Genomic DNA, 11,509 nt, shown 5'->3' with positions numbered 1-11,509 from the left:
ATGCTTTGCAATGGAAATGTTTGATCCTCCAAAATGCTTGGGTTTCCAGAATCTACTTTGACACTTCTCAGGAAGAATCACCCTTGGTAGATAGGGAAGGTGTGACTAGGCAACGACTTCTAATCCTGTCTGAGTCAACTGGGACAGAAATCAGAAGCAGCTTAATGGCTGTTGCATGAATCATTGCTGTGAGCTCAAATGCTGTCAAAGGAAAGCCATGGTCCTGGGAGCAAGTTCTCATAGTGATCCGGCTTTGAGTGTGCAAGCCTAGTTTCCACAAACACAGACCAATTGTTGCTAGATTGAACCCTAGAAAGGGTTATCCATTCCTATCCGAGATAACATACTATAAGGAAAAGTAAGATCCTTAAAGTTGCCTTGAAGTTATTAAAAATTAGTATGTGGTAGCATCATATATGGGTTGCAAAAACCACTGAATAGCAGCAAGAAGATATAGAAAACTTTAACTCTTTGCTGCTCTCTATTGTCATCTGGATTTTTGCAGTGCAGATATGGTATTCCTAGTGTATGGACAGTAACTTAAGTCCTTTACAGTACATATCCTGTTTGCTATATGTAATCAGTACGTGCACATACATATAGTATATAGTGCACTAGTATATAGCAAACTATAGTACAGTGGTACCTCGGGTCACGAACGCTTCTGTTCATGACCAATTCGGGTCACGAACAGCTCTGTTCACAAAATTTTGCTTCCATTCGCGAACGCCGGATCGGGTGATAAACCCGATCCACGGCCATTTTCCCTCCTGTGACACGTGGTCGTGGCTTCCTGTAGGGAGGGGGACTCTCCCTCCAAGCAATAACCGCCTCCCCACCCGCCTTCCTGTCCTCCACGCCAGAAGTCGCGTCGAGCAAGGTTAGTGTTCTCTTTGTACTGTATTTTGTTTCATATTTTTGCAGTTGTTTTAAAAAAATACATATGGTTCAGAATGGATTAACCGTAATTACATTGAACCTTATGGGAAAATTTGATTCGGGTCGCGACCAATTCGGGTCGCGACCAGAGTCGCGGAACGAATTAAGTTCGCGAACCGAGGTACCACTGTATATAGTATATTTACTAGTATATAGCAAACAATGTTCTTATTTGTCCTGATTTTTTGGGATAATATAAGGGTGACCATCTTCAAGGACACTAATGTCAGATGTATAATGCCCAACACAGAGAGATGCAGAAAAATGACTGAGACCTGAAAACATTATGGAGATATAGCATCTATGAGAAGATGCTTCCTCATCCCTACATGAACCAGGGGATGTCCAGATTCCCTTTTTTAAATTAAAACAGCTAGGGTCTAGTCCATGTAGAAGTAGAGATAATAAAGCAAAACAAGTAATCTGTCTTCTGCTCGCTTTGTAAGGAAACCTTGTTCCTGCCCACTAAAGAAGCCTTGGTTTCAGAGTAAACATAAAACCAAGTTTCTGTTTTCTTTTATGTGACAGCCCTTCAGGCATTTAAGCAGTACATTCTGCATTTCCTTTTGTCCAAGCTAAACATTCCCATTTCTTCATAGGATTTCCCTTCCTTTGACCATTTTGGTGGCCCTTCCCTGGACCAACTCAAGTTATTTCCTTTTTAAAGCATGACATCCAAAGCTGGGTATTTCAGATAAGACATTAAACTAGTACAAAATAAAATGAAACTATTATTTCTACTGACTTGGAAACTACAGCTCTCTTAATGCACATTAATCTTCTTTGCAGCTTCATCACACTGCTGATTCACATTCAGCTTGTGACTGAATACCAGTCTAAGATCCTATTCACATATACAGCTGCTCCTGTGCTATACCTGTTCCTGTGGTGTGATTTTCTTTTTGTCTAAATGCATTGATCTCTGATGCATTTCATTTTACTTGATTCAGCCCAGTTTTCTCTTCTAGAAACATTTAATTTTATTATTTTCCTGTACACTTTTAATTTTATTTCTATTTTAAGAGAGATCCCTCTCAGTATTGTGCCACGTCCAATGGCAGTTCTCTGCCTTCATCTATATTACTTTAACACAAGTGTTAAAAAGTACCTCTCCCAGGACAGAGTCATGCAGCAACCCATCAAAATTTTCTTCCAGCTTAATGAAGAACCATCAATGAGCACTCTTTGAGTACAGTTTCCAAACCTGCTGTGAATCTCTGTCACAATATTATGATGTATCACTTATTCTATTATTACTAAGCAAATCTAAACAGGTTACATTATGATTGACTTGAATATATACTTGGCATTCATGTTTTTGAACTCTTACAAATGCAGACTGGCAAAACCAGCAGTGATTTCTTCCTACGGTATATTCATTGGATAGTACCTCAGATCATATTGGAAGGCATTGCCTCTTTCTGTCACTAGATGGCAGCATGTAGGGCCCTGTTCCTTCTAGGATGTGTACATAAGATTTTAAGCAATGGAGAATTTATGAAACTAATTCCCTCCCTCCCTCCCTCCCTCCCTCCCTCGTTGCAGTCTCAAGGAAGGGAAGGCTACAGCCGAAAGATTCTGTTTTGCAATTCCAGGTCTGTGGCTGGTAAAACATTTAATCTTGAATGAAAGCACTAAGATGATTTGTACTATGGTGATATAGCGGCAGGGGCGGGGAGTGGAAAATAAATCTCTCCCAGTTCTTGGTTCCTCTGTGATGCAGCAGGCTAGGGCTGGAAGGCAGGGAACTAGTGTGGCTGTGGTCTGTAGTAATTCTGTCTCATTGACCACAATCTCCATCTGATGTTGATAATAATAAGTGTTTGCTGCTGTGGTGTGATCGGTTGGGTTCCAACAGATATTATTAAAATACTATCATTACTGCGATGCAATGGTGTCTCTTCCTGAGCTAACAGGAGTGAAATTTTTTGACCCTGGACGCTTTAATATCCATGCTGAAGATGGCCATCAACAGTGGCTCTGGGGTTATATTAGCTGTGGACCTGTCCAAATTGGTATCTCTCCCCCACATTGGCCTTGGAACTGGAAAGACTTGAAAGTAGAAAAATTCCCTGTAGCTTTGTTTTCATGGTTAGATCACTCTCTGGTCAGCTTTAGACTAACTACTATAAACTTCTGTGGTGATGGAAGAACTGTTAAAACAGTCCAATCTAGTTGTGAGAATTTAATTTAACCTATAAATAAGTTTTAAACATTTCACATTGTAAAGTTGAGCAGTAGCACAATTTGCACTTAACATTGCAGTGACCTTGTAAATCTTTGTAACAGGAGAGTCATCACTAAGAACACGTTCAACTTGTGCCAAAATCAACCATTTAAGGCACATATTTCTTTAAAAGACAATGGGTGATGAACAGTGTGATAAATCCAGGCTGTCTTTGGAATCATGTAAAGTCTGTGCACAGTGATATGTTTGTTACTTAAACTGTTGATAAAATCAATTCAGTGCAGTATGATTTGAGGATCATTAGCCTGTCTGAAAAGTCAGAATTCAGGCTACATAAGGTCAGCCTTGTTGTTCTATTTTTATGGATAATTTCCAATTAGTATTACTCACTGATTGCATCCTTGGGGAAATGTAGCAACCAGTTGCAAATTGAAACAGTCACTCCTTAGTAATGAAAGCAAGAAGGGGTAAAAAAAACCCAACAGCCATAGAAAGCAGCGTACGTATATTGGAGGGGACTTGTGCTTTGTTTACTACTATTAACTAAAATCTTCTGGAGATGATGTAAAATTTTTACTCACCGAAACTATGTTTTAATGCACAAAAATAATGGTGAGATCTGTATATGAAGCCACTCAGGGAATTATACCATAAATCTGTAGCCTTTTAAATATTTGCTCAACTAAAACTCCCAGCATCCTTCATGAAAAGTCATACCATCCAAAGCTGCTGGGAATTAAGACAAAAAGTTCCCCAGCCCTCCAATACAGTATTTGATAAGCACTATCTTCACTAAAATAAAAATGGTAGGTTCTTTGCTTTATTATTTTCAGAAGGCAGCACCATTTGAGCAGTTTCACACTCCTAATTCCACTCTCACAGAGGCAAACCTTTCTAGTAACAATAGAATCAGACCTAATGCAATAATAATAATAATAATAATAATAATAATAATAATAATAATAATAATAAAGCTGCCCCTGTTATTATACAGAAGTGCCTTTGCCTGCCCAACAGACCAGATCCAGGTATTGTTTCCCAATTAACAGACTCACCTTCAGAGGTGTTCAGACCATGATCTCTGAACAAGGGAATGGACATTTTCTGAGTCATCTCAGTCCCTGTAATGAAGATTGTCATTTCCTGGTTCTATCATTATGGAGTGGAGGGGGAAACTTTTCCCACCCTTTCTTCAAACATTTTCCTCCAACTTTCTTCCATGGTATGCTATGGGGATGAAAACTAAAATGGTGACAGAGATTGAGTTTTAGAGAAGCCACATTTTCATGGGGCTTCTTTAGGGTTGGTCTCTGTCTCAGAAAAGGAGAGAGAACAATTACTCTTCCTCCCAAGAAATTGTTTGGACAATACAACTGACCAGGAGGAATTATTTTAGTCTCTCTCCAAGAGCCCAAGGAAAAATAAGTCCCTCTGGATTTTTAATTTAGTTATTTATGTAAAACACTTCTATACCACTTCCTACTGAAAAAAAGTCTTGCAGTGCTTTACAATAAAAGCAATTTATTAGAACAGTGAATAAACATATACATGAAATCATATTACTTATTATTATTTACATCTGTATCCTATCACAATCAATTTGACTCTCGGGGACATAAACAATAGAAATCAAATGTAAAACATCCACAGTACGTTTTTTTTAAAAAACAAGCTGTATGACAATGAAATGAGAAGAAAACAAAAAAGAGAAAACAAAGTAAAACAAAAAATGGCGCCAACAAGTTAAAATGCCCTCTGGAACAACTCCATCTTCAATATCTTTCTGATTGCATTCAGGCACGGTGCCACCCTGATCTCCACAGAGAGACTGTTCCAGAGGACTGGCACTGCCTCTTAGAAGTAGCACTTCCTGGCTTCAGCTCCTTTTACTGGGGCAGTAAAAGTAGTTTTTCTCTAGATGATCTAATAGATTGGGCTCATCCAGGTTGGAGCAAATGGTCCTGTAGGTAGTCAGGTGCCAAGCTATAAATGATTTATAGGTCAAAATCAGGACTTCAGACTGTATTTTCAATGTTATACAATACAGAATAAAAGGGACAGCAAAACAATAACAAAAATTTGAAGCTAAAATTCACAACAGCATAAACAGATTATTAAAAGGCCAGGAGGAATAAAGATAATAAGGATGGCAACAGGCATACCTCACTGGGGAAGGCATTTGAAAGTTAGTGGGCTACCATTGAAAAGGCCTGCTGTCATATTGTCTCTTGAACAGGAGGTAACCTAGAGTTACTCTCCAAGGATAACTTTAAGGTATGGGTACAAACATATGGAAAGAAGCATTCCTTCAAATATCGTGATCCACAAAGAGCTTTAGAGGTTAAAAGAGGCACTCTGAATTGGGATCAGAAATGAATGGGGAATCAGTGAAAATCATAAATGATTGGCATGATGTATTTATATCCCTCAATTTCAGTCACTACTCTTCTGAAGCATTTCGTACTAATGAAAGTTTCTGTACTGTCTTCAGTGGCAGCCCCATGTATAATACATTGCAGTAATCTAAACAAGACAGAAACACTTTGTTGTAGTGGTTAAGGCATCAGGCTAGCAACCACGAGAATGTGAGTTATAGACCCAGTCACTCTCTCTCGGCCCTAGGAAGCAGGCAAAGGCAAACAACTTCTGAAATCTTGCCAAGAAAACTGCAGGGACTTGTTCAGGCAGTCACTAGGAATCAAAATTGACTTGAAGGCACCAAAAAAAAAAAAATCTAAACAAGAAGGTAACAAGGCATGGATTATTGTGGCAAGGCTATCTTTATCTAACTAGGGCTGAAGTGATGCGCCAACCTAAGCCTGTCACAGGCATTTCATTCCAGACCCCACTTATAACAAGGTGGATCCAGAACTACATCTGAGTTATGAATGTAATCCTTTTAGGAGGAGAACAATCTCAGCTATACCATCCACAGTGTCATTGGGAATTGTGTAGCCTCTAAATCCAAGAGAGGGAGAGCGAGAGGGAAAGGGAAAGGGAGATAAATGCATCTGTTCTTCCCTGATTTGCCTTTGTTCAAACACAACAAAACAAAACACCTCATGCAGTCCATTACCGCAGCCAGCAATTGATTCAGCAGTTCTTCTGCCTTCATCAAGATGAAAAGGAGAGATAGATATTATTTTACATTAATCTCTGAATTATCCCTCAGCATTTTCACATAGATATTGAACAGCATGGGCAATAAATGGAACCTTGCAGAAGTGCACAGCATAAATGCCATGGGATTGAACGGAAATTCTCCAAGCAGTCTATACAAGCAGGGAGGTTTGATGATCAGGCGTCAGTGGTAGCTGCACTTTGAATTTGAATATTTTTACTTCCTGGAACTTTCATGTTAGATTCAATGGATTCCAACTCATGTTGGTATTTTTGGGAAGGAATTAGCAGACACAATTGCAAAATCAGCATTGGATCATTCATATGTGGATTGTAGGGTTCCTTTTGAGGCCAAGGAGGTTAGCAATTGGGTTAGATGTGAGAATAAGGAACATCTGGCCAAAGGAATAGGATGTTGATATTATCAGTGAGTGTATTCTTTCTGTCTGCAGATTAGCGATTAGTGATTTTTGGCTTTTTGATGTTTCTGGCAGAGTTCACTAATTTTTTCTCCTTAGGGTCCAGCCTGAACAAGTTGTTTATTATCAGAAAGGTGGATGACAATTTATGTCCAATTTGTGAAGTTGTTGAAACTATTGATCACTTGGTGTGGGAGTGTGTTCACTTTCTTGCTGAAGGAAAGTTTCTTTTCTTTCCTGTTTGTCTATTTGTTCTATTGGTTCCTCTATTTCAGGATCTGTTTGGGAATGCCCACTATTGGTCATTAGCTAGGAATAGCTTGTGAAACTTTCTTCAATCATCTTATCTCTACGAAATATAATGTTATCTGATGGTTTTCTAGTTAGTAGCATTAGTAGGACCTTCTAGTCCTGGTACTCCATTATCCTCTACAAGAAGGAGGAGGAGGAAGAATCCTCCACCATCACTTTTTGCAGATGGCCATCCAGATGTGAATAGAACCACTGCAAGATTGCTCCACTAGACTGAAGGTAAACCTGAAGGATACCAAGGTAAATGGCACTCATAGTGGCTGAGAGGTCCAGGAGAATGAATGGGGTTGACTTTCTCTCAACAAAGAATATCATCAAAGTAAGAAAAGCTGTTCAGTGCCAAAACTAGGTTTATCCTCCAGTAAAAATAGATCTATGAATTCCTTTTTATCCCACAGTGTCTGGATGTGATCAGCCAGTTTGAACACCTTACCCAGACAAGGGATACTGGCTACCAACTTTTACTTACTTTGATCTTTTGAGTCCAATTGTCCCCCCCCCCCAGAAGTGGTCTTACAACATCTTCTTTAATAAGGCTGGGGGCACTCCTTCAGGTAGGAAGGAATTTATAACCACTTGGACCCAGCAAAACTTCCCACTGGATAAGACAAGCCATAAGGGGCAACTACCTTATCTCTATCATCAGGCCTTAAAAACTAAATGTTATCAAAATAAAAATTTCATCAGTTACAGTTCTTTACCTTCATACAAGTTGAACTGCTGGAACAGCAGACAGATTGGACTGATTTTGCCTCAAAGTGTCTAGCTAGGATGTCCCAGTAAACTACTTAGGGTTCTATATGATCTCTAACTGGGCCAGGTCTCCACAGACCTCAAAGCACTCAGAAAAAAATCTGCTGGGCAACACTGAGAACATTCAGTGGTAGAAAAGAAATGCTTTTTTGCTTCCATCACTGCCTCAAATTTGCCTTGATTAGAAGCTCCTACTAGTGTTCAGTTGGATCTGAGATGTTTTTCTCCCTCAGCATTCTAGTTGTCTTGCAGCTAGCTTCACTGCCCTCAGCTGAGATGTATATTAAGGAGCTGAATGAGCTCTACAGTTGTCTTGAGTTGAGTTAGAATGTGGTCTAAACTACTTTGTTATAACCATCTTAGTAAAGATTATCCTATACTTCTGGAGGAAGAAATGGTGGACTGAAGGCAGCTCTGTGAAAAGCAGAGCTGATGAGCACAGCAGAATGGAGAGCCGGTGACTGGACTGGCTCATTGATAATTCCTCTCCAGATAAGGAGAGGATTTGAGATTGCCGACAAGTGCTCCAGACAGCTGCTCCTTGCGAGGAGACTGCAAGACAGCAGTCTATGGCGGGTTTAGAACTCTGGCAGACGAGGAAATAGCCATCTTGCTCAAACCACAGTCAGCACCTTTAAAAGGACACTGGGTTCTCATACTTCCTTTTCTAATCACTTTTGGAAATTGCTTGTTGACTGCTTTTCAGCTACTAGAAACTGTTGGATTGACAAGTTTGACAGAACCGGGTGAGTTTCCTTCAGTCCTTAGCAAAAGAAAGTTTTAACTACAAGTTTAAGAACTTAAATTTTTTTTAATTTGGAATAAACAGTAAAAGGGAGATTAAAACTTTGATTTAGAAAGTTACAAATGGACTAAGGGTCCAGACAAAATTGAAATAAGATTTTTGAATTAATTATAAAGAACTCTTCCCATGGGAAAATGCTTTTGTTTTGAATTTTTTTAAAAAAAACCAAGATAAGATTTTAAAAATTGGACATTAGAGGGAACTAGAGGGAACTAAAGATTACAATTAAAGGAGAAGAACACATAATCTAGACTTACAATTATAGAATGAAGCAAAATATTCTAACATTGGATGTATTGAAGGATATTTTTGAAAAATGGACTCAGAAGTTAATTTTAATAGTGTCAATAGAGACATCTGTCTCTATGGAGAGGCTGTGTCTAAAATATGTTATGGAAGAGGAACAAGTTCTACCTGACAAGACTGAGACCGAGTTCAAAGTGGAATTACAAATGACAGGCTACAAGAATGACATGGAAAAAGATGTTACATTGGGCATACAAAAGAAACTGGCTGATGTCTTAACAGTTAAAAGGGATATATAAACAATAAACCAAAAGAGTGACCTGGATAATTTTCCTATATTGGATTTACAAAAGAGGCTTGTTAAAGTTTGAAAAATTTCGTGAAAAGTAACAAAGAAAAAATGAAATCAGTCCATGACATTACTTGAACGGACCAAAGATTGTTAGAAGTAAAAGAAAGGAATATAAAATTGGTTTATTTGATCAAGGTTAAAATAGATATGTTGTGATCTCTGGTAACCCTTAATGGACTTTTGCTAACACCAGGACTGAAATGACGATGCTTTATGGATCTGTTTATTATAAGAGATGGGATAGGAAAGAAGAGATCATTTGTTGTATTTTAAGAGGTGATAAGTTACTAACATTGTTTATACTTGTTGTGATGAAGGTGGGAAGTCACTACACACACACACACTATATTTTTAACTTTTCCTTCTTTTCCATTTCTTTTTCCTTTTCTTTCTTTCTGCATCTTCTAGTTTCTTTTTATTCTTCTTTTTTCAGTTTGTATTCGTTTTTACTGTTGTAATTATAATCTTTAATAAAATTACTACAAAAAAAGTAAAGATTATCCTACTATCAGTAAGAAGCTGCATATTGAAATAAGATTCTGCTTCTTTCTATGAAACAAATAGTGTGTGTCTATGTATCTGTGCATTTGTGATCCCATTCTGCTTCAAATGTGTAAAATGTTTTGGGCTGGCCCTACACCATTTTGACAATTCATTACATGTTTGATTTTCTTATATTAGAATAGGAGCATTCTTGTAACAATGGTGTTAGGCTGGTGGTGCTGAATAAAAGTTCTGAATGTACTAGCAGATAGGGCTATTGATCAATGAAGAATGCAAAAAAGCCATATAGTTTATTTTCAAACTTGTCTGCATACCCACAGGAGATTGTTCAGTAGAATTTTTTCCCCTAAAAGTCCTTTAATTTATTCATAAACTTTGGAATCACACAGAATGTTAACTCCTAATGGCTTGGATATCAATAGGTGCTTATCCAGAGAGAACACTAATTTCAGATACACAGTAATTTTGTTTACACATATGCAAAGTGCAATCCTATTAATTTTGCAGTTATTATACCTATTTTATATTTGAAAACTGAAGCTAGGATTACTCAGAATGATTCTAAGAATGGTATTATCCATGGAACAGAAAATAAAATACACATCTTTCAGTTTCTTACTGCAGAACATTACCTATTTATATTGCAAGTAGAATAGGGAGTTTAAAAATTACTTACACAGTGCCTCTGTCTCACTTCCTCATTAACAAGTTCTAATTTAAGAAGAAAGTGATTGGGTGATTTAAAAATATATAGCCTTAATTAAAACAGCCTTTTGCAGAGTGATTCCACAAAAAACTAGGATACTTGTTTTTCGGTTGCTTTCTTAACCTCAAAGTTCTTGCATCAAACGAGCTATTCTATTCTATTCTATTCTATTCTATTCTATTCTATTCTATTCTATTCTATTCTATTCTATTCTATTCTATTCTAATTTATTTTGTTCAGTTTATTCTATTTCTATTTTATATTATGTTTTATTTATCTTATTTAATCCTTCCTCCCCCCTCCTTTTTTAAAAAAAGTCTTGTTTAGGTCATATATGACTGATACACTGCTTGGGTTCTATTATGCCAATCCAGTGCTTTTAATTTGCTGATATTGATTGTAATTAATTAAGCTTAACTTTATATCTAGATCCTATAATTGTGTAATTTTCTCGTTTTTAGAACACAGAGACTTTTCAAAAATAAATAGCAAACTGGAACCATTCCTTAAAATCAGGATGTAAGTTTCTTTCCAATTATGTAACATTACCCTCTCTGTTGTGACTTCCAAATATATGGAGTAGGAAGAGGAGCAGGAGGAGGGAGAGAGGCAAAGACAGCAATGTTAACTGTGGATTATTATGAGAGGGGTAGATCTGGCTGTAGAAGGATTCATATACCAGTATCACTGAGCAGATCTGTGAAGTAATAAAACCATACCAGAAACAATCTAGTAATACAGCCAGCATAAAGCACAAGGCAAAAGGAAGGAGTTGGGCACATTGCGAAGTGTTATGTGCAATTCTAACTTTATCCTGAGGAAAGTCCATACTTTTATGACAATAACAAAAATGTAAGAATTAAACAGTTCTATATGGGAAGGGGAAAACCAAGAGGGGAGAACAAGCACTGGGACAGAGAAGAAAAAAGACCAGGGGAAATGGAGAAAGAGTGGAAAGAGAAAGGAGAATGAGAACCTGGGAAACTGGAATCCTGAGCATTTTGCTCAGAAACTGGAGCACTTTACTCAGCCTCACCTCAGTCTCTCTCACACAACTGCATTATATTCCATTATTTTTTATGTGCATTTTAGTCAGAGGATACTTACGCATGCGGTTTCTTGAATCTTCAGTAGACCTGGTTGCAGAAATTGTATTTTATCAGGA

Source organism: Python bivittatus, unplaced genomic scaffold, assembly GCF_059951505.1.
Source record: "Python bivittatus isolate LINGU-HERP-01145 unplaced genomic scaffold, Pbiv_v1 ctg000610_np1212, whole genome shotgun sequence".
In the NCBI taxonomy this organism is placed as follows: Eukaryota; Metazoa; Chordata; class Lepidosauria; order Squamata; family Pythonidae; genus Python; species Python bivittatus.
The sequence above is the reverse complement of the archived record's forward strand: the minus strand, read 5'-3'. Positions refer to the sequence as shown.